This window comes from Mytilus trossulus, chromosome 10, assembly GCF_036588685.1.
Source record: "Mytilus trossulus isolate FHL-02 chromosome 10, PNRI_Mtr1.1.1.hap1, whole genome shotgun sequence".
Classification (NCBI taxonomy): Eukaryota; Metazoa; Mollusca; class Bivalvia; order Mytilida; family Mytilidae; genus Mytilus; species Mytilus trossulus.
In genome coordinates this window covers 69,821,645-69,846,949 of record NC_086382.1, presented here as the reverse complement: position 1 = coordinate 69,846,949, position 25,305 = coordinate 69,821,645, and the positions used below count along the sequence as shown (strand labels likewise).

General features: G+C 32.7%; 1 protein-coding gene and 1 long non-coding RNA gene across 2 annotated transcripts in view; both read left to right on the top strand.

Moving 5' to 3' along the window:
- Positions 1 to 331: 331 nt before the first annotated feature.
- LOC134686568 (uncharacterized) lies at positions 332 to 3,591 on the top strand. The gene is made up of 4 exons (XR_010101624.1): positions 332 to 534; positions 1,308 to 1,378; positions 1,877 to 2,040; positions 3,372 to 3,591. It is a non-coding gene; the product is annotated as an uncharacterized LOC134686568 (long non-coding RNA).
- Positions 3,592 to 13,501: 9,910 nt separating this feature from the next.
- LOC134688437 (2'-5'-oligoadenylate synthase 1A-like) overlaps positions 13,502 to 25,305 on the top strand; it is a 49,059-nt gene continuing 37,255 nt past the window's right edge. The window contains exon 1 of the mRNA XM_063549151.1: positions 13,502 to 13,750. The gene's annotated coding sequence lies outside the window, so the exon portion shown is untranslated. The remainder of the gene's footprint in view (positions 13,751 to 25,305) is intronic.

The window sequence follows — 25,305 nt, the reverse complement described above, 5'->3', positions numbered from 1 at the left end:
AGTTCAGTACCTTTGTGAATTTCCCTTTTCTGATAAGTAACGTTAATGGACAACGAATTTTTCATTCTACTGATGAACTCAAAATCGTAAACTTTTTTTTCAGATCTACTTCCTGTTCCGGTTTTCCCGCATTTGCGCAGGTATCTGTCTTGTTTGCATGAGACTTTGAAAAAAACATTATATTTATCAGTCTAGTAAAATATAAGATTGGATCTCAATACAAATTCAATTTTTCAAAATAATTGTTTGATATGAAAAAAAAACGTTTCCTGATAAAAGCGTTTCTTTTGTTTACATCGAATATGACGTCATAACTTAACACAAACTCCCCGGCAGTTCCAGTTCCGATCCGCATACGGGCCCGAATACTACTCTACACTAATCACTGCCTTCGGCTTTTTTTCGTTACGCGCTCTTCAAGTGGTTTGACCCGAGATGACCTTTTGTTGCTACTGAAGCAAATATGGCCGACCATTGATGAATGAGGATATCTGATATCAACTTTACCATTATACATGAATAAAAACGATAACTGTAAGTAAAATACACTCAATCCAAATAATTTAACTAAATAGAAACTTTGCAAAATTCTGTATCGTTAGGTCGAAGAAATCGATTGTGGTCAATTATAGTTGAAAACTATCGACTTTGCATAAAATGTTGTGAGAGTGGTTAAATTTACCCGAGAAGCTGCTCCATATGGATTAAATTATGGATAAATTTTCTCAAAATTCGATTCAGATATATACATGATATATAATTTCAGGGAATAAAGAAATAAAACAATCATAAAATTATTATAGGATGTATTTACTTGAAAAATAACATTTTCATTTCAGTATTCATATATATATGTATATTTAAGCTGTGGGCTACAATGCTAAAATTTTTACTTCAATCCCTGGTATTACTATTTATTTCAAGAATATTTTATTGAATTAGTATCTGGTCAATTTATACAATGTAATAATACCCCCCCCCCCCCCCCCCCCCCCCCCAAGAAAAATCATTTAGGGCAAATAAGAAAATATGTGTGTTTCCCATTTACCCATTTACCCTATAATTTAAGGTTACAAATAGCTGTATGCTTTAGAGTTTTTTTGTCGTCTTTTCCCAATGTTGAATAAAATAAATTCCCTACCTACTTTCATATTTTTTTCATAGATATTATTTAATTTGGCCTTATATATATACATGTACTCCTAATAAATCTTTTATACCTGCAAAAAATGCACTGTTGAGTGTTGACTATAATTCTAGGACAGCCAGTGATCAGTTCTAATGTTTGTTTTTTTTTTATCTTACAGATGGTGACAAAACAGCACAATATTTAGACTGAATCATAATCATTATGAATAAAACAAAAAGTGTATATTAGGTATTATTTTATTTTTAGATATTTTTATTTGCATGGATTATTTAATTACTTTATCAAATTATAAAAAAAAAATAGTTTTAAATTATCCTGACTCGCTGTCATATGGAATAAATATATTAAATGTACTTAGATTGATCTTCAAAAATGTTTGTAAATAAGGTGACTTCACATTTAATACTTCAATGTTTAAAATTAATTCTTAAAATGAAAACTGAGTTTGACAAGAAGCCATATTTTATCAAATCAATTAATGTAGACACATCTTTTTTACAGTTACAAATGTATGTGGCAGTTAAACACTCAATAACTTTCTTTAATTCGTATAGTAAGATAATACAGAGTGAATGAATTATAAAAAAAGGTTGGATTCAGTTTTTAATTGTCAATTATACTTCCCTCCCCCATATTTTTCGAACTATCTATTCATATATGTTTAATAAATAATGCAACAATTTATTTTTAGTTAAACTTATTTTATTATCTCTTTATTAATTTCAGCTATGTCAACCAGAAGGACTTTGAACACAGTTATTGAATTAGTTTCCTTGGAGACTTTAACAGTAATTGTTAAGACCTGGAACCAGACAGAATGAAACTGTGAGAAAGTTTACATATACATGTACAGTGTACATGTAGCTTCAATATGAATCAATTGATACACCGTAAGTATATCTTCTATGAAAGTTATAAATTGGTTGTTCACAAAATTTAGTTTTTACTAGACAAATGCTAGATATATTTGAGCATAAAATACAAGATCAAATTATATATTAAAACAAATACAATTTTTTTTTCTAAATATTACTATATTTCCTATATATATCATGGTGATATTAATTTAATGGTCAAATTGTTAGATACAACTACACTGTATAAAATAGAGGATGTTGTATGATTGCCAATGAGAAAACTCATCCAATGATAGACAAAATGACAGCAATTAACAACTGTAGCCTAAAGTAGGACACCATACAGTCTTAAACAATGAGTAAATCCCATACCACACAGAGAGCTATAAAAGACCCTGTAATGACAAATGTCAAACAATTGAAACAAGAAATTTGGCCTAGTTTATGTACAAAATAATGAAAGAAAAAAAACCAATATGTGATACAACAACCACTGAATTGGGACAGACATAAACATGTGGCAGGGTTAAACATGAAAGCTCCCCTTACCTGAAACAGTGGTGTAACAGTACAAAATAAGAACAAATTATAAAATAATTGAAAAAGTATTAACTCATCAGATGGATACAAATAGAAATAGATTTAACCTAAAAAAAGAGGGGACATGCTAGGTACAAGTATACACACAACTGAAAGACAATCAGTACAGATATGAGATTATTGACTTTTAGCAAACTCAAGCTTAATATGAGGCGTGAAAAATAACCCTAAATCTGATAGGTCCTGCAACTTTTGAACAATAGACTCCAAAAAATTAAAATTAAAAGGGAACTGAATCTAAATTTTGTGTTAAAATTTCATGAGAAATTGTTCAAAGCAAAGAAGACTATAGTTTAAGGACTATTTTTGGTCCAAGAATAGAAAATGTTTCTCAACTATTTCAAAAAGACACATTATGTTTGGAAATGTATAACTTTCTTGGATGCACACATATAAAGTCTAAAATATATTTTTATTTGACAAAAAAAACAAGGAAAATCAAGAATTTGAAAAATTTTGTCTAAGTTTATTGCCATAGTAACTCTTAAATTGTTTTAAAAAAAAAACATTATTTTCTGAAAATGGTGTACCTTAGTCTAGTTTGGACAAATTTTGAAATATTAAGGATAACTGTTATTTTTTTAGTAATATCTGGGCCAAATAAAAACCTTTTTTATTTAGCCCCTTCTACTTTGAGATAGTGAACAAAGTGTTGTCATTTGAAAGGTTGGATGGACAAACAATGGCATACCATATACATCCCTTACCTACTGTACATCAAACCAGAAGTTACAAAGTAAAAAAAAATGTTTATATATTTTCAGATCACAATTATGTCAACCTAATCATTGGAAGTTTACCAAGTTATATGAGACGCATTGAAAGCCTGTAGAGATTCTACATGTATACATAAATGGAATAGACTCACGCTTACAAATAACAAGACTAATGCACTCTCAAACAAGGATAATTTATGTTTCAATGAGTTAATTGAAGTGCATACTAGCTGCACATGGAAATTTGTGTGCATTTTTAAATATCTATTTTAGTTTTATTAAATTTTTGTTTTCAAAAAATTGCATGTCTTCATAAATTAATCATGAACATACATGTATTGTTGTTATTAATTAAAATTGAAATAAAGAATAGTTTTATCTCAGACTCACTTTTAGCCAAATAATACAGTTAAATATGATTTAAATTTTTTCCAAATATATGAACATGTGATACAAGGAGATGTGGGGTATAGGTTCATTGGACAGCATCCCAACAACACAAAACACAATACTTAAAGTTGAATACAATTAACAGAATAGTTTAAAACTTTCAATTGGCCATCATTCATCAAAAGGTGTGAATATATTCAAATTTATAGCCCAACAAATAAAGATCTGCTATCAACAAAAAGAATACAGGAATAAAATTATCCAACAAATGAATTATTATTGTGCTAACCGGGTTTACCAGATCTCAAAATGGATACATTATAAACACATTTGATTAAATAGTAGATTTTATGCATAAAACAATGCAGTATTACAACTGCTTTTACTACAAAGATGGAAGACCTGAATGTTTCATACTTTGTATATAGATGCTTCATGTTACAAAGTTTCCATCAGTCACATGTCTAATGTCCTTGACCTCATTTTCATGGTTCAGTGACTACTTGAAAAAAAATAAAGATTTTTTGTAATGTAAATTCTCTCTTGTTATAAGTTATCCTTTTAGTTATCATAACTATATTTGGTATGTGCATAGCTTGCAAGGTTACCATGCCTGTCAGACAGTTTTCACTTGACCTTGACCTCATTTCATGGATCAGTGAACAAAGTTAGGTTTTGGTGGTCAAGTCCATATCTCCGGTACTATAAGCACTAGGTCGAGTTTATTCGGTGTATGGTATGATAGTAAGGTGTACATGTCTAGCTGGCAGGCGTCATCTGACCTTGACCTCATTTTCATGGTTCAGTGGTCAAAGTTAAGTTTTTGAGTTTTGGTCTTTTTTTTCTAATACTATAATGCAATAGGTCAACTATTTTGGTGTATGGAAATATTTTATGATCTTAATATAAGTTGCACAGGCATGACAGGTTTTATTTGACCTTGACCTAATTTTCACAGTTCATTGCTCAGTGTTTAAGTTTGTGCTTTGGTCTTTTTTTTTGAAACTATAGGCAATAGGTCAACTATATTTGTTGTATGGAAGAATTGTTAGCTGTACATGTCTACCTGGCATGGTTCATCTGACCTTGACCTCATTTTCATGGTTCATTGGTCAATGTTAGGTTTTCTTGGTTAATGATAAGTTTATGTGACAGTTTAAATACAGCTTTATATTTAGGACTATCAACATAATATCAATGATTAGTAAAGAAAGCGAGACATTTCAGCGTGTGCACTCTTGTGTTTCCTTACTGAATAAAAATTATGAGATTTTAATTGCTTTTAAGACAATAATTTAGCAGTGACAGACAGGCAATTGGACCAGATTCCTTCTCAAAGTTTTTGAAATATAAGCAATTGATATACAGTACATATATTCATTATTGGTTTAAATTTAATGCACACAATACAATATCAATTATTGTTAATGCCAAGAGTATCAGGACATAACTTGGGTGTAACAGCTACCAAGGTATCTGTTAGCTTAAAACCCAGTCCCCAATCATGTATATTAAATAATTGAAATTGGTTAATGTGCAGTAAAAGTAAAGAGTATATGTACAATATTAATGTAAGAGAGAAGGGGTCAAGATAATGTTTTGATGAGCAGTAATAAAAATACAATAAAAATTAATGCAGCAAGGTTCAGTATTTCAAAGAATTAATTCATAGGTGTCTATGTAAAATGCTTGAACAAGAATAGGATTCATAATTATTAGGACCATTACATCTACATGTACCATTCATCTATTAAAAGGGGCAGGTTTGTTTTCTCTCTTGAACGTAACATAACTTTAAACTCCATTGATTAATTTTTTTAATCAACTGCTTGAAATTTGTGGCTCAGTGTAAAAGAGAACAGATCTGTGTAAGATGGTCCAACCGGTCCAAAATTAAAGTTTTTGTTTGATTTTTATAAAAAATAATAAATATTAAGGTTTTTTTTGTTATGCAGAATCTAACCATGAATCTAGATTTTGAGCCCCATTATTAAATTAGTCCACATTGAAGTCATAAGGGTCCAAAACTAAACTTAGTTAGCTTTCATTAAAAGTTCAATACTTCTGATTCTTTGATAAGCTGAATCTCAACATGTATTTATGTTTTGGATATTATACCATATTACATAGATAAAGGAAGATGTGGTGTGAGTGCCAATGAGACAACTCTCCATCCAAATAACATACATATTATAAAGGAAATATCCAGTTTTAAAATTTAAAGTTCTTAGTCCACATTTAATCTGTGCCAGAAATCAAGCTATGTAAAATATATATTTATAATCATGATAATCACAATCCAAATTGAGAGCTGTATCAAGCTTGAATGTTGTGTCCATTATTGTTCAGGATTCGATCTCTGGGTAGTATATATATATATATATAGCAGCAACCAACCATGCCAACAGAGCATTATATTTTGGAAGGAACAAACTTATTTTAACAATTCACTTTTGAAAACATTATTATAGATGCAACGTAAATAAATGCTGATTTCATGGATTTTCTTGTTTTTAACTTTTATTACACCACAAGCTCTGTCATGATTGATGAAATGAAAGACTGACCATATTCAAACTTGAGTTGATGTCAGAAAAAAGTTCAAGCCTGCAATAACTCTTGGATGTGTGGTTGTTCACAAATAAAATAAAACTGAATAAACAATATAATTGCTATTGTAGGTAAGAAAATCTGGAACACGTGTGAAAATATGTCACATTTTGTAAGGTTTGACATGACAAAATGATGGAGATTACTAAATAAGACTGTAGCACATGCAGGTTATACCATAATAACCTATAGTTTCTTAAATCAATATCATTTTAACTTTGGTGGATAGCCACATTAGCAATTATTCCTGAACTCCATATTTTAATCATTATGATCATATATGTATTACAGCACATAATGTGTTAAGAGTTTCTGTCCCAATGATTGTGTAAAAATCAAATGGCCAATATACTATGTGCTATAAATCAAGTTAGTGAACATATTGAAGGGAAAGTTAACATGGTCATTTGTTAATTAGTCACACATGTGTTTCACTATATGTCCATGATGCAAACTTTAAAGTTTATATATGTAGGGTTGTAGTCTAGAACTGAAAACCTCTTTACTTCATCATGTTCATACTGTGAATGTCTTGACATAGATGTAGTGTGAAAAGAATGAAAATGACACATTTTTATGTTATCTAACTAACAATGTCAAACCTTGAAAGGAAATGATATGAACCTTAAGTCTTATATTATGGGAAGGGGCACTGACTGACCTAAAAAGGGGGAGGGGGAGTTGTTGGATCCAGTTATGCTTCAGTGATTCCATATATTTAATAAACAAACATTTTCCAGGGAAAAAAGAAGGACTGGGCCACCCTGGATCCGACTATAATGGATAAAAGATGTCCCTGTGAAAAGGAAACATCATATGGAAAGGCTTGCATAAATTTTTTGGTAGACCAAATTCAATGTACTTTCTCCGTTGACAACCGCATATTCAAATCATCATTTGTATCTGTCCAAGTTTATGTTGCAGCATTTGGGCTTGTTTTCTCTTTGGACTTAGGAGGGAGTATGCGCCTAGCATGTATACATTTATCTCATTCACGTTTCCCTCCATGTTTACTTTCCAAAGGGCTGGGGAAGATAACTTAGATAAGAATGCACACATAATAAAGGTCCGGTGTGGGACGTTAATTTATTGCTCATTTTTTAAATCTAGCAAAAGTTATTTAAATTTTGGGAAGAAATTATAAAATTGAGGTTTTTCAAACCGGTAACTAATGGTTCTGAGGAAATTTAATGCGTAGATAAACGTTCCAAAATTTGGAACGAATTTCGAAAGCCGGTGGCAGTGATTGATGGAGTAAAGGAAAATAGTTCCGGAACGGAAACGATCACTGTCCGGAGTTTGAACTTAACAGTCGGAAAGCAAGCCCATAGAAACGACCGTTGTTGCAACTTTCTTAAGACAACAATGGAACTGATATTAAAACCCGCCATTCTGAAATTGCGTTAATTTCGCGGATTTTTTTTTTGGCGCCAATTTGGAAGTTTATCCCTTTTTCAGTTTCCTACTAGCCATTAGGGTCTTGAATATATTTATTTCGATTTGTTAAGCATGTATTATATTATCAACAGGAAAAAAAATCTCAAACATGTCAAATTGGCCGTTTTTTAACGATCCCGTAAGGCCGTTGATCGTCGTTTTAAATTATTTTCTTCTTTTTTTTCATAGATTTAATAACAAAGACTATATCTCTATACAAAAAATTAATAACACGTATTTCAAAATAAAAAAAAAAGCATCAAGTATAACGTTCTATCACCCCTTGGGAAACCCCGTTTTAACTAAATTCCAAAATAAAGACATTTTTTGACATTGTAGTTTTTCGGTCTTACACATTGATGTCACCTTGCATCTAAACACAGTCAATGTACACATGTTTAGTATGTTTGTTTGAAAAAGTAATGGCGGGATCAGCTGTGAATATTTGACTGGATTAATATATTCTCTTTAGACTAAGTCAGTGAAATGTATGACTTAACTAAAACAAGGTAAGGAAATCGTATACTGTCTTTGCAAAACACTAACTGCTTTAGATGACCGACATAAAACACATTTTGTGATTTTGAGGAAATTCAATCCTGCAAAGGTAAATGAAAAAGTATTGTCCTAAATTTGAACTTAGGCAGCCAACAAACCATTTGATTTTCTGGTGGGGGTAGGGGGTGGTGGCTATTGAGTATTGATTGTTTTGAAGAAAAAAGTTTATAACCAATTTTTGGATAAAAAATAATTTGTTTTTTACCCTGAGAAAAAAAATGTTTCTTTTACCCTCAGCTGCCATTTAAGATAAGATAAGATAAGATAAGATTTTATTGATATAAAAATCCAAAATCTGGATTGTCGTCAACACATACACAAAGAACAAACAAACAGTAATCATTACAATCAATTACATGTACATAAAATGGTAATATATATTTTCTTTCTTATCTATCTATTTGACTGAGGAGGTACAGTTTTACATCATAGTTATACAATTTATATACTAAATAACGAAAAATTAAGTTAGTGAACGTCTGAACTTGTACATCTCACTAATACCCTTTATGCAACATTTACTGACATCATAATCATTACCTTGAAATATGAGGTGAAATTTTTCTATGTCTGAAAGATTATTGAAAGATGGTAAAATATCTGAAATATTCTGAAAAAAATTAATTCTCAACTCATTAAGTTTGGTACATTTTATGGTGAAGTGTAATTCATCCTCAACTTCAAATTTACATAGAGGGCATATTCTGTTTTCTAAATCAATCTTTCTGTGTCTGCCCTTTTCAATCATCAGGATACTATTACTTATTCTAATTCTCACAAAGTTTGAAATATCAGCTCTGTCTATTTAATTTTAATTCTATACCAGTCTATACCAGTCTGACTTAATTTATCTATATATTTACAATTAGAATCCCATAGGATTTTAATTTGTCCCATGGGATATTAAAAATCCCATGGGATTTTTTTTGTCCCAAGGGATAACAAATATCCCATGGGACAAAAAAAAATTCCATGGGATTTTGCCCTGTCCCATGGGATATTGAAAATTGGACAATTTATACAATAATGCTTCTCTTTAATACCTTAGCCGTATTTGGCACAACTTTTTGGAATTTTGAATCCTCAATGCTCTTCAACTTTGTATTTGTTTGGTTTATTACTATTTTGATATGAGCGTCACTGATGAGTCTTATGTAGACGAAACGCGCGTCTTGCGTACTAAATTATAATCCTGGTACCTTTGATAACAATTAACTGTATCAAAAGCCTTCTTGAAATCAATAAAACAGACATACAATGATTTAGATAGCTTGAAGGCCTTATCAATAAGACATTTTAAGCTTAAAATATGATCACTAGTTCTACAGTGTTTTTTAAATCCAATTTGTTCACTACAAACAATATTATTTTCCTCAAGAAAATCATCCAACCTGTTTGACAATATTTTAGTAAAAAAAATTCCAAAACAACTAGATAATGCAACTCCTCTATAATTAGAGGGGTCATTGAAACAACCTCCTTTGTAGATTGGTTTTATAAAATTTTCTCTCCATAAATCAGGGTAGGTTTCACATTTTAATATAGCATTGAAAAAAACAGACAAACACCTTAGGATTAATAGTACATGTAATTTTTAACATTTCATTCAATATACAATCAGGCCCACTTGCCTTTCCAAACTTCAGCTTCTTTGCTGCCTTCTGTACCTCCTCATTTGTAACCTCAGAATTTAAAATTTCAATGTTTTGATTTTTATAAGAAGATGTGTGAGTATCTTCATTTTCATAACTATTTATATGATCTATATTCATTAATTTATTAAAATAATTCAACCATTCCTTTGGGGATATATTACAACTGGGGTCATTACTCGATTTTTCTTTTAATTGATTTACTGACTTCCAAAATTGTGAAGGATTCTTGTCCTCAGATTCTAAAATATTTTTTAATAATTTATTTTTAAAAAGTCAATGGGTTTTTTCTGGTTAATTTGTTAAATTCGTTTTTATTTAAGGCAACTTTTTGTCTCAAATTTTTGTCCCAAGGATTATTACTTAAATTCCTTGCCAATTGTTTCACATGTCTGTACTTAACTTCACATTCATCATCATACCACATTTTTTTTCTTTTTTCTCCTTTTCTGAAAATCTGATTTATTTGACATATTTTTTATATTTAATGAAATGCTAAAATTGAAAAGAGAAGAATTGTTTTCAACTTGTCAGGGGGGGGAATTCATAGTTCCCCCTCCCTGAAAACAAATGGTTGCTGCCCAAACAATCTCTTTCAGAGTATCATTTTAATCAATCGTATTCAAAGCTTTATCATACTGACATGAAGTGTGACTTAATTTTGACTTGTGATCTAAAACATAATTGTCCACTTAGCCCCCAATAACTGCTCTGAAATACTTTCATATAAATATAAAAATGCATAGTTTTTTTAATGTTATTAATTATTATTTTTTTCAAATAGAAAAAGAAATATATAACTGAGTCTATTTTAATCTTATTCATTTTCAAGTTCATGATTTATTTATTGGTTTAGTGTGTCATTTTATAATATGATTCATTAATTCAAAAACTATAACTTGCATGAAATCAATGAGAAAACATTTATTGATATATTTAGTTTGTTCATACAAAGATTGCAAATAATTTTCCTTTTATTTAAAACAATGAAGATTTTACATTCAGAATACTTTCATTATGATCTCTTTTAAGTTTAAATGAAAAAGGTAGGACCTACTTGCAAGTGTCAGAAATGAAAAGGAACTCCTGTTTTTTTTTATCATTTTCATACTGTCTTGATTCATTATACATGAATATTTAGAATACCCCTTGTATAAATTGAGTAGACATTTATTTCTGTGTTAAAATAATTTGGTTGCAGCAGTAAAAATACCTACCAAAACATGAATATTAAATTAACTCTTGGAATATTAAATTAATATTAAATTATTAACCCTAGTATGGCACATAGGGACACATCTAGGGCCTATTTCACTGGGACTGAGTTCTGAAAAGTGATAAAATGTGTTTCTCTATTTTTTGGCACATGTTTATTGTATAAAAATGTATATAAGAGATTATTTTTAATAATATCCACTTGTAAATAACAGCATATGGTGTTTGATATCATATAACATTATAGTTTATCATGATAGTGTCAAACAAAGGGACGTAACTCGTGAATTACCGTCGGCCCCGCTTCGTCAGAAATATCGACACTTCTAACTGGCACATTTGCGTATCTGTGCATATCAACTGGCACAAATTTGACATATATCATAGTCAAAGTTATGTTACATAACATAATTTAAATTCAGCATAGCTTCCCGAGAAGTTAAGAAAGAAAATTACGATTTAAATTTTTTTTGACCACATTTTTTGGTCAACACCTACACTTTGAAGACATATTATGAAAGAAAAAAATGAGTTAAATCCATAATTGAGTTAATGAAAATATTCCTTATATACTCAAGAATGTTCACTTAAAAGCAAATTAGTTTTAATTCGTTGTAACAGCTACAAATTCAAAAAAACGGGCTTCCCTTTTTGGGGTAAAAAAATGCCCATATCTGGTAATCACATCACGTCCATTGTTGCTTTAAGAAATGGAGTCAAACCGGGGTCAGCTTTCCGACTGTTAAAGAACGTCACAGCTAATTCCCTAACAACAGAATCAAAATCGGGAACGTTACGTACGGTATTTCGATTTCTTTTATAAACATGATTGAATTAAAAAAAAAATCCATACAGACTTCGTCCCCATTCACAGGTTATGCCTGGCTCATATTTAAATAGTACGTCTTACAACGCAATACTTTGCGAAGCGTGGAGCACGGTAGTGCTTTCGGATTAAAATTACGTTACAATTAAAACTATACTCAATATAAAGTTCTGAAAATAAAACAAATTCAAAGATGCAAATGTAAAACAAATTGTTCATGAAGCAGAAATTATTGCACAGTTTACCAATAAACTTTTTGCGCGGAACTCCAATCCAATCCTAAAGAAAAAAGTGTGTATTTTAGAAAAAAAAAAACTCTCATTGGCTACGAAAAATGGCTTAAAATTACCATTCCAGTTATAATGTATGTAAAAGTATTTATCAAGAGACATATGTTCAGTACAAAATACAACAATTCTATATATCTAATAAAGGTGTTTTTTTTCAATCTGCATCACCTACCATGTATCGCATACCTGCCATGACGTCACAATTCGAATGACGTCAGCGTTTGAACTATGACGTTCAGTTGCTGTAGATCCTGGCATAGGAAAAAAATGAGTCCCAAAAAACAAAATGTCCTATCTTAATCGACTTTTTTTCCAAAAACTATTTAATACCCAGTACATTTAAGATCGATTTTTATATATATAAAAAAGACACAATATTAGATGTAGAAATATATGAAGTTTTATTGTTTATGTGGTCAAAATTTTTTGTGAAGTTTGTTTTCATTTCCTTATGGATTAAATACAAATGCAAATTTAACGGTTTAAATTTTGGTTAGAATACATGTAGAAATATTTGTCTTGCTGTTCGTTCACCTCTTCTGCATATTGAAATGATCATGAATGATATCATCGCCAAATAAACAATAAACTCAATTTTCGCCTTTACCTTGACACCATTTGCGAGTTTGGTCTTGAGGAAACGATGATAGTCCGCCGTAAGGGGACGATAAATGGCTGGCCCGTGTTAAGAGAGATATATTATATCTCTTTCACGTTAAAGACACCCTTGTAGATTTCGAAAAAGAGTATGCTGATGCCGCTAGAGGGCAGTACTCGCATCCGCAAAGTGGAAAGGGCATAAGTTGCAAAAACTTGTTTCCCAATCCCCTGTAAATAAATATGTTTAACTTAACAATAAAACTTAAACATTTATACGTATCTTGTAATTATTTGATATATGTTAATATTGGACAGTATCGTCAGTGGACCGTCGATTTAAAACTAAAAATGGATATCCCAAAATTTGATTCTATTAAAATATGTGATGAACAGAATAATACGTGGAAAAATCCGTATCGCATGCGGTAATACCACTCGACCAATATCATGTATTAGTCTATATATATATATAGCCCCCGATAAAGCCCTTAATTATCTGACAAAAATTTTGTTTGGTCATAATTTTAATTTCAACTGATAAAAACAACTTTTGGTGAGAGGAAATAACATTTAGACCATTTAAGCTAAAATTTACTTGTCCATGAGTTTACGTTTAAAATTGAAGATTGATGCGCATCATAGTATTTTTTTCAAATTTCCAGAAATTTCAGATTTCCAGAAAACCAGGAGTTATTTTTAGATGAACTTGACATTCGAATACGCACATCAGTTCTCCGCTAATGTAACAGATTGTTAAAACATTTTCATCATTGATTCGAAAATTACTTTGTAGAAAGGAGATAGATTAATGAATCAGGATATACCTTTGTATATGAAGAAAAACTAAAGGTAAAATATGAAGAAATCAGTGAAAATTACAAAATTGGTATAAAAGGATTGGTGGTCTTACACTCGTACGTCTTGAACCTGCGATCATCTATTAAATATATCAATATGGAGCACACTAAACCGCAATGTTGGTGTCAGGGGTTCAATATTGGGTCGTGACATATTTTCTGAATTATTGTGTTGCTAGTAATCAACATTTTTTTGTTGTAGCTTTCTTCATCCATTTCATACGTATTTCCGAACGTATATAGCTGCAAATAAATGAAATATATCTATTCAGGAATGCGTAATAGGGCGGTATTTGTGTTAACTTACATCCTATTATATTGATAGGCCGAAGCTTTCCGACGGCCAGAAATAGCTTACATCACTATTTATATGTGTATGTGTATGCATGCGTTCTATATTTAGATTGAGCATTAATAATGTGTTATCTGTCGATACACCCATATCTAAAGTCTTTCACCATTGTCTCTCTAATATAATTATAATTAATTAAACTATTGTCAGTTTATCATCTTAATACTGACGTATACCATATTAATACGAGGAAGGCGCTACCGATTGGTTGTTGACTGCTTAACGTCCAGTTGCAAATATTTCATGCATGTTCAGGACGAAAGTCCTAGGCTACATTAACATATAGTTTTGGTCTAAAATAAAATAAAAAGTGCAGATGGAAAATGTTTAGGGAATGATAAATGTTTCAATGTTTCATTGAACCTTAAAAGGCAGGAGGGGGTATGGTACTTTTTTTTTATTAAAAATAATATTCAATTTCCAAATTGATGAAAAAAATATCTGTTCAGGCAGAGGACAAAAAAAATATTTTTCCAGATCTTCACCAAAAACGATTTTATCTTTCAATGTCAGACATGCAAAATAAATTTATCTTTTATATATGTAAAACATTTAAAACATCCCAAACTGCACAGGTAAGTCTGTACACAGTAGTTTTTTAGGTGAAAATACGGTCGTATTTGCCAATTTGTTATGATGAACCTTAATAATAGTGTTAGATTTTTACTAAATGATTTATATTGATAGCGCTGTCAGAAGGGCTTTGATGAAAAAAATCCAACTCGAATAAAAAAAACATTCTTATTCCTGATAATTTTCAGTTTATCAGTTTATGGGTTCTACAACAATTGCATGTACTAATTCAGAGTCAGTTTTATGTCATTTCTTGCATATATTTTTTGCTAGATTACTTTTCATTTTTTTATTTTATGACAGCAAAATAAAATTGAGAATAGAAATGGGAAATACAATAATGCTTTCGAGTAATGCTTAATCATGTCATAGTTGTTTTCAACGGACATATAATACAATTATACATATGTCTCTGTTTTCAAGAAGACACATTTGGTTTCCAGACAATAGCTTTAGTATAAGTGAATGGATCTCTATGAAATTGTGCTAGAAGGTTCAATACTCAAAAAGAAGGTTCGAATTGATTTTGGGGTTATGGTACAACATTTTTGGGGTGGTTTTTACCAATTCTTTTTTTTTCTTAAAAAAATTATCATATTTTCATTGATTATTACTCATCTAGTATATAGATTCAACTAATACTGATTTTGCAGGAGATGCACGCAAAAAAGGGTGGTTTAACTATTTTATCTGTAATTTGTGCATTTTTTCATATGATGTGCACTCCTTGATAGTATCATGATAAAAAAAAATATATTTGGTAAGTATATTCACAATTGACATGTGCCAGTGTTCGTCAAAAGATTGTTTTCCAATTTAATTAGTTATTTGTAAATAAATCACTTGCCATTTTTTGAAACTTTCAGTTATCAAAATTTAGTTTAAAACCTTTTTGAATGTTTCACTGAAAATGTACAAAACACTTGATATAAAAATTGCATTCTCTGCAGAATTATTGATAACTTTCCTTACCTTTCACAAGGACACATATCTAACATATTGTCCATGCTATTCTGATCTGAGTTTTTATTCATACATATGGACCATAATTTGGTATTCGGCCTTTGGTTTCTTTTTGTATCCTTTTTTATAAGTTCTAAAATTTTAACTTTTATTTTGTGGGTTGTGTTGGTGTTAGAATAGTATGAATGGAACAATTGAGTTTTTCGAGAAAAAATTAATACATTTTGATTCACTGTTTACGTGACATGAAACCAAACAGGAAACCAATCTTTATTTTCTTTATTTTGCACAATATAATTCAAAAGGCATAAATAATCACCATTACTAGTGTTACTTGCTTCATGTTAATATTTAAAATCTATTTTCAATGTTATATTAAAGTTTTTTTTAAACCTGACAGGAAACCATAAGAAACCGAAAGCATTTTTTTAGTTTTATTTTATTGCAAAATCTGTTTAAAATAATCTGAACAGTATACTTTTTCTTAAAATCCATCTTAAATGTAACAGTATTATAAAACTCCTAAATATGTGCTTGTTTTGAAAACAATTAGTACAATTTATTCAGAATTTTCCATTTTTTTCTCCATTGATACAGGATACCATAATCGTTGTATCTTGATGTTTAAGCCAAAAAAATGTATTTATATTTTGTTTTGATATTCCAGTTATATACAATTTATTCCAAATCATTGGCAATGTAACATTCTTTAAATCCAGTAAAGAAAAAAACTTTTAACTTGGAATTAAAATCTTTAAAATAGGCACAATGTGATACTTGTGACCTGTACACCATCTACATGGTTTCCACATTTTAACCTACTTTAGTGGGCTAAAATCAATAAAGTACTTCCTTTCAAGTCATGCATGGTTAAAGTTTACTTCTCCTTTGACAAGTTTATTGCGTTTCTGATAAGTGTTTGCAGAACATGAATAAAAAATATTAATTAAAAACTGTGACAAGATGCCAACTTTGTACATTCCAAGTGTAACGGTATATTAACATGTAATTTTTATTAAATTATATTTATCCACCTAAAATATCCAGTAACATTCACTGCTGAAGTTAAATCAATCCAACGAGCATTGGTACAATGATAAGAGACGTAATTTCCATTGATTTTTCCAAGGACTCTTCACGTCATTATCGGGAAACGAAGTGTGTTCTAACGTCTGTCAAATATGAAATCGATTTTGTCAAGTCATTGGGCATTTATTTTCACACAGGATCGTATGTAACATTATGCACATAGGAAAAATAACAGACCACTGGCGCAATCTCTTTGACAATTGTATTTTCCTCTTTTAAACAAGACGAAACAAGTCTACAGATTATGTTTGCTAACACCCCGTTGGAAACAAAAACAATGTTTAGACCTAGTATTTGGTACATCCAGCCGTAATGGCGTTATCACATGTTAGTCACATGTTTCACGTATGACCGGAAATGGTTAGAACTTAAGGACAAAAACAATTTTAATAAATAACTGGACTTCTGTTTCGTGTGAAATGTAACGCATAACGACTACGTAATTTTCTTACTTAATTATTACGAAGATCAAAACAAGAATGTAAATCACCTCGGATTTACCTGTTTGAACATCTCGCGAGAGTTCATATTTGCATATTGTTTTTAAGAATTCTATTACAACAAAGCAGATTACATCATCTAAAAATTGCGTTACGAAATCGGACACAAATATCACGCCACTGTTCTTACATCTGCTACATAAATACTTATAGTTCTCGGCATTTTCTTCTCACTATTCTTATTGGTTGATATTCTTTGTTATTTGAAAGCAAAAGTTACGAATTTGCCGGTGACGATTATCTATAAATCAGTCAGCGTTATGCTCTTCGGAAGCAATAAGTAACGCGAGAAACGACACAAAAATACGGTTGTAGAATCTTTGAAATTTGTATATTTTAATTTTTTTTCTAGGGAAGAGTAGCATACACTTGTATGTTGATAAAAATAATGGCATCTTTAGATGTATTTGCAACTTTTCTTACAGTAATTCACATTTTATCACTTTTCTATAGTTATAGGAAACGGAGCCCAATAGCAAATTATGGTCCATATACTGGCATGGCTGGTGCTGTTCCAAGTTGTCTTCTTTTTCTGTTTCTTGAGAAGTATTTGTTTAACCTGTTCCGTCACTAACAAGTGTTACAATTTTTATTTAGATGCAACACATAAATAGTGACCAAAAAGGTACTGCTTTCACAGAAAAAGACTATCATATAAAATTAAGGCAGCAACCATTTGATTTTCTTGTTTCACCCTCAGCTGACACTATATGTAATGCTAAAATTGAAATAAAAAAATTGTTTTCGGTTTGTCACTAAAAAAATAGATTGTTCTTCGCCGAAGGCGAAAACTAAAGTTTGCACAGAAAAAAAACCCAAGCCCCCCCCCCCCCCCCCCCCCAGAAAATCAAATGGTGGCTGCCTCTTAAGAGATATGTAGATAGAGACTGCTGCTGAATAGACATGTTTGAGTTGATCACCTGGAGTGATATTGCTGGCTTTTTTCAAAACTACCTCTGCCCTTTTTTTTTGGGAAAATATGCGTCATTTTCATCAAATTAGGAAATTTAACATAAACCATGAATTTGACTGAAATTTACAAACCCATTTCCAAGAGTCAATCCCTGCTTTAAATTACAACCCCATTTTTCAGTGATGATACATAAATAGGCCCTCAAATGTGCACATATATATAAATTCTAGGCAAGAAAATTGTTTAAATGAGAGTTTTTCAGTTTGTATTCATGCACAATTATCAATGAGACTGCACTGTTTGGGAAAGAAGTTGTCTTTTGAAAGTCATAAAATCTAATTTTGGACAATATGGGAGCATACAATATATGCAGTACTAAATGTACTACTCAGACTCAAGTCTCAATTTTTTAAACTAAGAGAGAGAATACAAAACAGAAAATTCACTTGAATTTCCAGCTTTTTTCGTTATACTTGAAGATATTGACTTTATATTTGGATTTTATAATTGGTATATATACATGTACTTATTGGTTTTATCGTGACAAGTTACAGACCGATTTCGAATTTTGTTGCTTTTGTCCTTGCATTTAGAATATTCACTAAAATAATCAGTTTTCCACTCTTTTTGTTCTTTTTTTTTTTACATCATGCATGATTATATTTATTCGATATAATTTTTTATCAATCTAACACCAGACTCAAGCTAGCGAACAATAAGCCAGCGAACAATAAGATGAATCAAGCTAGCGAACAATAAGCCAGCGAACAATAAGAAAACGCGCCAACATGATCATGCCTAAAAACCGAAGACTTGCAATAACACCAAACGTACTTTTAAATATAATGACAATTATTTCCAGTAGGAAGACGAAATGCAATACCATTTTAACACAAACAAAATTAATTAGTTATTCTTGTATTTAAAACATTGTTTTTCAATTCCTTTTAGCTTATCCTTTCTCTTTTAAGTGTTCTCTGATTAGAGATGGGTTTGTTGTCTTTATGTTTGAACAATGAATAACAATTATAGTTCACACTTAACTAGTGTAACTAAACAATTTAACCTTCTAGCTTATATATATGTTTGAAAAGAAAAGAAAAAAAAACAAGACAGAATTCAAAACGTCAAGTATTTTTGTTGTTGTTAGATTTTCTGTAGTAATAAAAGCTTACAACTATATTACACGCAGTTTTCTTCTTTTGTCAAGATCGATTTTATAATTATTCAAAAACATGTCATCACACTGGTAACTTATTTATTATATTTCGATAAGAAGAGTGATAAGTGTAAGAGTGACATACAAAAAGAACAGGAAAGGTGTCAAGATAAAGATTTTTGTTAATCTGAACGACAAATATATTGACTCCAAGATTATGTAAAATCTTGATCCAACCAACTCCTGCCTTTCTTTCCACTAGGTCGGTACGAATGATAGACAATTGCCTAAGGTTGCCTGGACCCCAACACCCATTTTTTTTAGGTCTAGGTACACTAGGTACAAATGATAGGCACTTGCCTAAGGTTGCCTGGGCCCAAATACCCAGGTGGGTCAAGTTACGGAACTTTTTTTTTTGAGGTCCAAAGTTGGGGTAGGGTGACCCTACCATCCCCCTTCTTTCGTTCATAAAATTTTCCCTACGGCAAAGCTTTTTTGCCCACTAGGTACAAATGATAGGCACTTGCCTCAGGTTGCCTGGGCCCAAATACCCAGGTGGGTAAAGTTACGGAACTTTTTTTTTTGAGGTCCAAAGTTGGGGTAGGGTGACCCTACCATCCCCCTTCTTTCGTTCATAAAATTTTCCCTACGGCAAAGCTTTTTTGCCCACTAGGTACAAATGATAGGCACTTGCCTAAGGTTGCCTGGGCCCAAATACCCAGGTGGGTAAAGTTACGGAACTTTTTTTTTGAGGTCCAAAGTTGGGGTAGGGTGACCCTACCATCCCCCTTCTTTCGTTCATAAAATTTTCCCTACGGCAAAGCTTTTTTGCCCACTAGGAACAAATGATAGGCACTTGCCTAAGGTTGCCTGGGCCCAAATACCCAGGTGGGTAAAGTTACGGAACTTTTTTTTTTGAGGTCCAAAGTTGGGGTAGGGTGACCCTACCATCCCCCTTCTTTCGTTCATAAAATTTTCCCTACGGCAAAGCTTTTTTGCCCACTAGGTACAAATGATAGGCACTTGCCTAAGGTTGCCTGGGCCCAAATACCCAGGTGGGTAAAGTTACGGAACTTTTTTTTTTGAGGTCCAAAGTTGGGGTAGGGTGACCCTACCATCCCCCTTCTTTCGTTCATAAAATTTTCCCTACGGCAAAGCTTTTTTGCCCACTAGGTACAAATGATAGGCACTTGCCTAAGGTTGCCTGGGCCCAAATACCCAGGTGGGTAAAGTTACGGAACTTTTTTTTTTGAGGTCCAAAGTTGGGGTAGGGTGACCCTACCATCCCCCTTCTTTCGTTCATAAAATTTTCCCTACGGCAAAGCTTTTTTGCCCACTAGGAACAAATGATAGGCACTTGCCTAAGGTTGCCTGGGCCCAAATACCCAGGTGGGTAAAGTTACGGAACTTTTTTTTTTGAGGTCCAAAGTTGGGGTAGGGTGACCCTACCATCCCCCTTCTTTCGTTCATAAAATTTTCCCTACGGCAAAGCTTTTTTGCCCACTAGGTACAAATGATAGGCACTTGCCTAAGGTTGCCTGGGCCCAAATACCCAGGTGGGTAAAGTTACGGAACTTTTTTTTTGAGGTCCAAAGTTGGGGTAGGGTGACCCTACCATCCCCCTTCTTTCGTTCATAAAATTTTCCCTACGGCAAAGCTTTTTTGCCCACTAGGAACAAATGATAGGCACTTGCCTAAGGTTGCCTGGGCCCAAATACCCAGGTGGGTAAAGTTACGGAACTTTTTTTTTTGAGGTCCAAAGTTGGGGTAGGGTGACCCTACCATCCCCCTTCTTTCGTTCATAAAATTTTCCCTACGGCAAAGCTTTTTTGCCCACTAGGTACAAATGATAGGCACTTGCCTAAGGTTGCCTGGGCCCAAATACCCAGGTGGGTAAAGTTACGGAACTTTTTTTTTTGAGGTCCAAAGTTGGGGTAGGGTGACCCTACCATCCCCCTTCTTTCGTTCATAAAATTTTCCCTACGGCAAAGCTTTTTTGCCCACTAGGTACAAATGATAGGCACTTGCCTAAGGTTGCCTGGGCCTAAATACCCAGGTGGGTAAAGTTACGGAACTTTTTTTTTTGAGGTCCAAAGTTGGGGTAGGGTGACCCTACCATCCCCCTTCTTTCGTTCATCAAATTTTCCCTACGGCAAAGCTTTTTTGCCCACTAGGTACAAATGATAGGCACTTGCCTAAGGTTGCCTGGGCCCAAATACCCAGGTGGGTAAAGTTACGGAACTTTTTTTTTGAGGTCCAAAGTTGGGGTAGGGTGACCCTACCATCCCCCTTCTTTCGTTCATAAAATTTTCCCTACGGCAAAGCTTTTTTGCCCACTAGGTACAAATGATAGGCACTTGCCTAAGGTTGCCTGGGCCCAAATACCCAGGTGGGTAAAGTTACGGAACTTTTTTTTTTGAGGTCCAAAGTTGGGGTAGGGTGACCCTACCATCCCCCTTCTTTCGTTCATAAAATTTTCCCTACGGCAAAGCTTTTTTGCCCACTAGGTACAAATGATAGGCACTTGCCTAAGGTTGCCTGGGCCCAAATACCCAGGTGGGTAAAGTTACGGAACTTTTTTTTTTGAGGTCCAAAGTTGGGGTAGGGTGACCCTACCATCCCCCTTCTTTCGTTCATAAAATTTTCCCTACGGCAAAGCTTTTTTGCCCACTAGGTACAAATGATAGGCACTTGCCTAAGGTTGCCTGGGCCCAAATACCCAGGTGGGTAAAGTTACGGAACTTTTTTTTTGAGGTCCAAAGTTGGGGTAGGGTGACCCTACCATCCCCCTTCTTTCGTTCATAAAATTTTCCCTACGGCAAAGCTTTTTTGCCCACTAGGTACAAATGATAGGCACTTGCCTAAGGTTGCCTGGGCCCAAATACCCAGGTGGGTAAAGTTACGGAACTTTTTTTTTTGAGGTCCAAAGTTGGGGTAGGGTGACCCTACCATCCCCCTTCTTTCGTTCATAAAATTTTCCCTACGGCAAAGCTTTTTTGCCCACTAGGTACAAATGATAGGCACTTGCCTAAGGTTGCCTGGGCCTAAATACCCAGGTGGGTAAAGTTACGGAACTTTTTTTTTTGAGGTCCAAAGTTGGGGTAGGGTGACCCTACCATCCCCCTTCTTTCGTTCATCAAATTTTCCCTACGGCAAAGCTTTTTTGCCCACAAGGTACAAATGATAGGCACTTGCCTAAGGTTGCCTGGGCCCAAATACCCAGGTGGGTAAAGTTACGGAACTTTTTTTTTGAGGTCCAAAGTTGGGGTAGGGTGACCCTACCATCCCCCTTCTTTCGTTCATAAAATTTTCCCTACGGCAAAGCTTTTTTGCCCACTAGGTACAAATGATAGGCACTTGCCTAAGGTTGCCTGGGCCCAAATACCCAGGTGGGTAAAGTTACGGAACTTTTTTTTTTGAGGTCCAAAGTTGGGGTAGGGTGACCCTACCATCCCCCTTCTTTCGTTCATAAAATTTTCCCTACGGCAAAGCTTTTTTGCCCACTAGGTACAAATGATAGGCACTTGCCTAAGGTTGCCTGGGCCCAAATACCCAGGTGGGTAAAGTTACGGAACTTTTTTTTTGAGGTCCAAAGTTGGGGTAAGGTGAACAACGTACAAAGTTGCGCACCCTACATTGATACATAATATAGTTCTCAGTCATTAAACAAAAAGAAGGACGAAATCTGCTTTTTCAACAGAGGTAAATTTTCTCAAACGCTTTTCTTTTGAAAGGCTATCGTCTAAATAGTTTTTACATTGTCTATACGTTTAATATACAGAAAATGTTATTTTAGGAACTACTTGACAGGATGCCGAAAGTAAGGAAAGCCATTTCACATAACACATAATTTCTAGTTGGAAAGTTGATAAATAATAGGAACACCGTTTACACTTTAGATGCATTAACATAACACAGAAATGTATCGGCACAATATAAACAGTCAACTGACGACAATAAATACTAAGTAGATCTTAATGAGCGATTTATTTTTGAGGAAAGTCTTTTGTAAAAGTAAACGAATGTCGGCGGCGGACGACTACGGATTACAAACGACAGACACCATTTTTTTTAAAAAGCTCACACTGACCCTGTAGAGCAGGTTAGATATGATAGTGAATGTGTATTTATTAATACATAATATTACTTTAGACTATTATTTTCCACTAAGCTAGCCAATAACCCCGTATATTTGATTAAGCATTCTTGTTACTGAAAAAAAACATGTTGTTAGTGAAGCTGATAATACTAATTTGTTTTTCTTTTATAGTATGGAACTGAAGATTCATGTGACATAAACATTTTTTTTTTAAATACAGTAGTGGGGAATAACAACAGAACATGTTTAAAAACTTGCCATTTATGTATTACTGGTAAAATTATTAAGCCAGTGATTTCTTTACCAAATTACTTAAAACCTATACTTAATTCTTCCCTAGATTAAAAGCTTTGTTGTAACTGTAGAAACTTATTTCAAACGGAAAAGAACATCCTCATTTTTACGGAAATATTGTTTACCGTTCCCGGAAATTTAGAAACGATCCTGGTATACTTATCGATCCGTCAAATAAACTTGTTGTAAAAAGTTACCAAATCAACACTGTATATTGTTTTCATGGGTATCAATGTCGATTTTATTATCAGTAAATTAAAAGCAAACTAAATATTACTAGTATGTTATATACATATACCAATTCATAGATCTACGATCTGTCGATACCTGTATCGTCATAACACAAAGTCATGTTTTTCTCTAACCGTTTATGACGTTTTTACACTAAATCCATTGGATGTTGGATGTGTACTGATTGATAAGTTAGTCTCAGATGTATGTTTTTTTTCATTAGTTGTTAGTGGCTTTGAACTAACAGTCAGAAACTGCGAGTACTATAAGGTATGTACTCAGTGTCTTTTCTTGTTTTTAGGATGTACAAGTACCAGGCCACGTCCAATTGTATTTTCAGTATTTGTATTTTTATCCATCTGATGAGTTAAGCTTTGTTTAAATGATTTTGATAGGTCGTTCTTATATTGTACTGTTATACCAATGTCCCAGGTTAGTTAGGGTTGGGATCCCGCTTAAATGTTTAACCCCGCCACATTCTGTATGGATGTACCTGTCCCACGACAGGAACCTGTAATTCAGTAATTGTCGTTTGTTCTTGTGTTTCAAAATTTGTTTTTTCGTTCATTTTTTGTACATAAATTAAGCTGTTAGTTTTCTCTTTTGATTTTTTTACATTGTCAGTTCGGGGCCCTTTAGAGCTGACTAGGCGTAATTGGATGTGCTTATTGTTGAAGGCCGTACGGTGACCTATAGTTGTTATTTATTTTGTCATTTGGTCTCTTGTGGAGAGTTGTCTCTTTGGCAATCATATCACATATTCTGTTTTATATTTCCAAATTGGAAACAAAATGTTTGGCAATGCAAAGAATCAAACAACTGTTAATATAAACAACATTGATTTAAAATCAGAATGTTTGTTTCGCTAAGTTCGTATATTAATGTGAAAAGAATTCTCGTCTTAAGGAGGTTCGTTACTTGGTTTCAAAATAATAAGCTTTTCATAACACTAGTATATATTGATAGGAGATTGACAAAGGAAACAAAAGAGCAAAAATAAAATAAAGGTCAATGTGCTTCTTTCGAGATATAAGCCATTGAAATTTTAGCGGGAAAATGTTCTCTCTTGGCTTTTCATAGCTTTATCATTGTTCTCTAAAGCTATTAAAGATAACAACGATTTTATAATAGTTATCAAAGGTACCAGGATTATAATTTAGTACGCCAGACGCGCGTTTCGTCTACATAAGACTCATCAGTGACGCTCATATCAAAATATATATAAAGCCAAACAAGTACAAAGTTGAAGAGCATTGAGGATCCAAAATTCCAAAAAGTTGTGCCAAATACTGCTAAGGTAATCTATGCCTGGGATAAGAAAATCCTTAGTTTTTCGAAAAATTCAATGTTTTGTAACTGGAAATTTATAAAAAT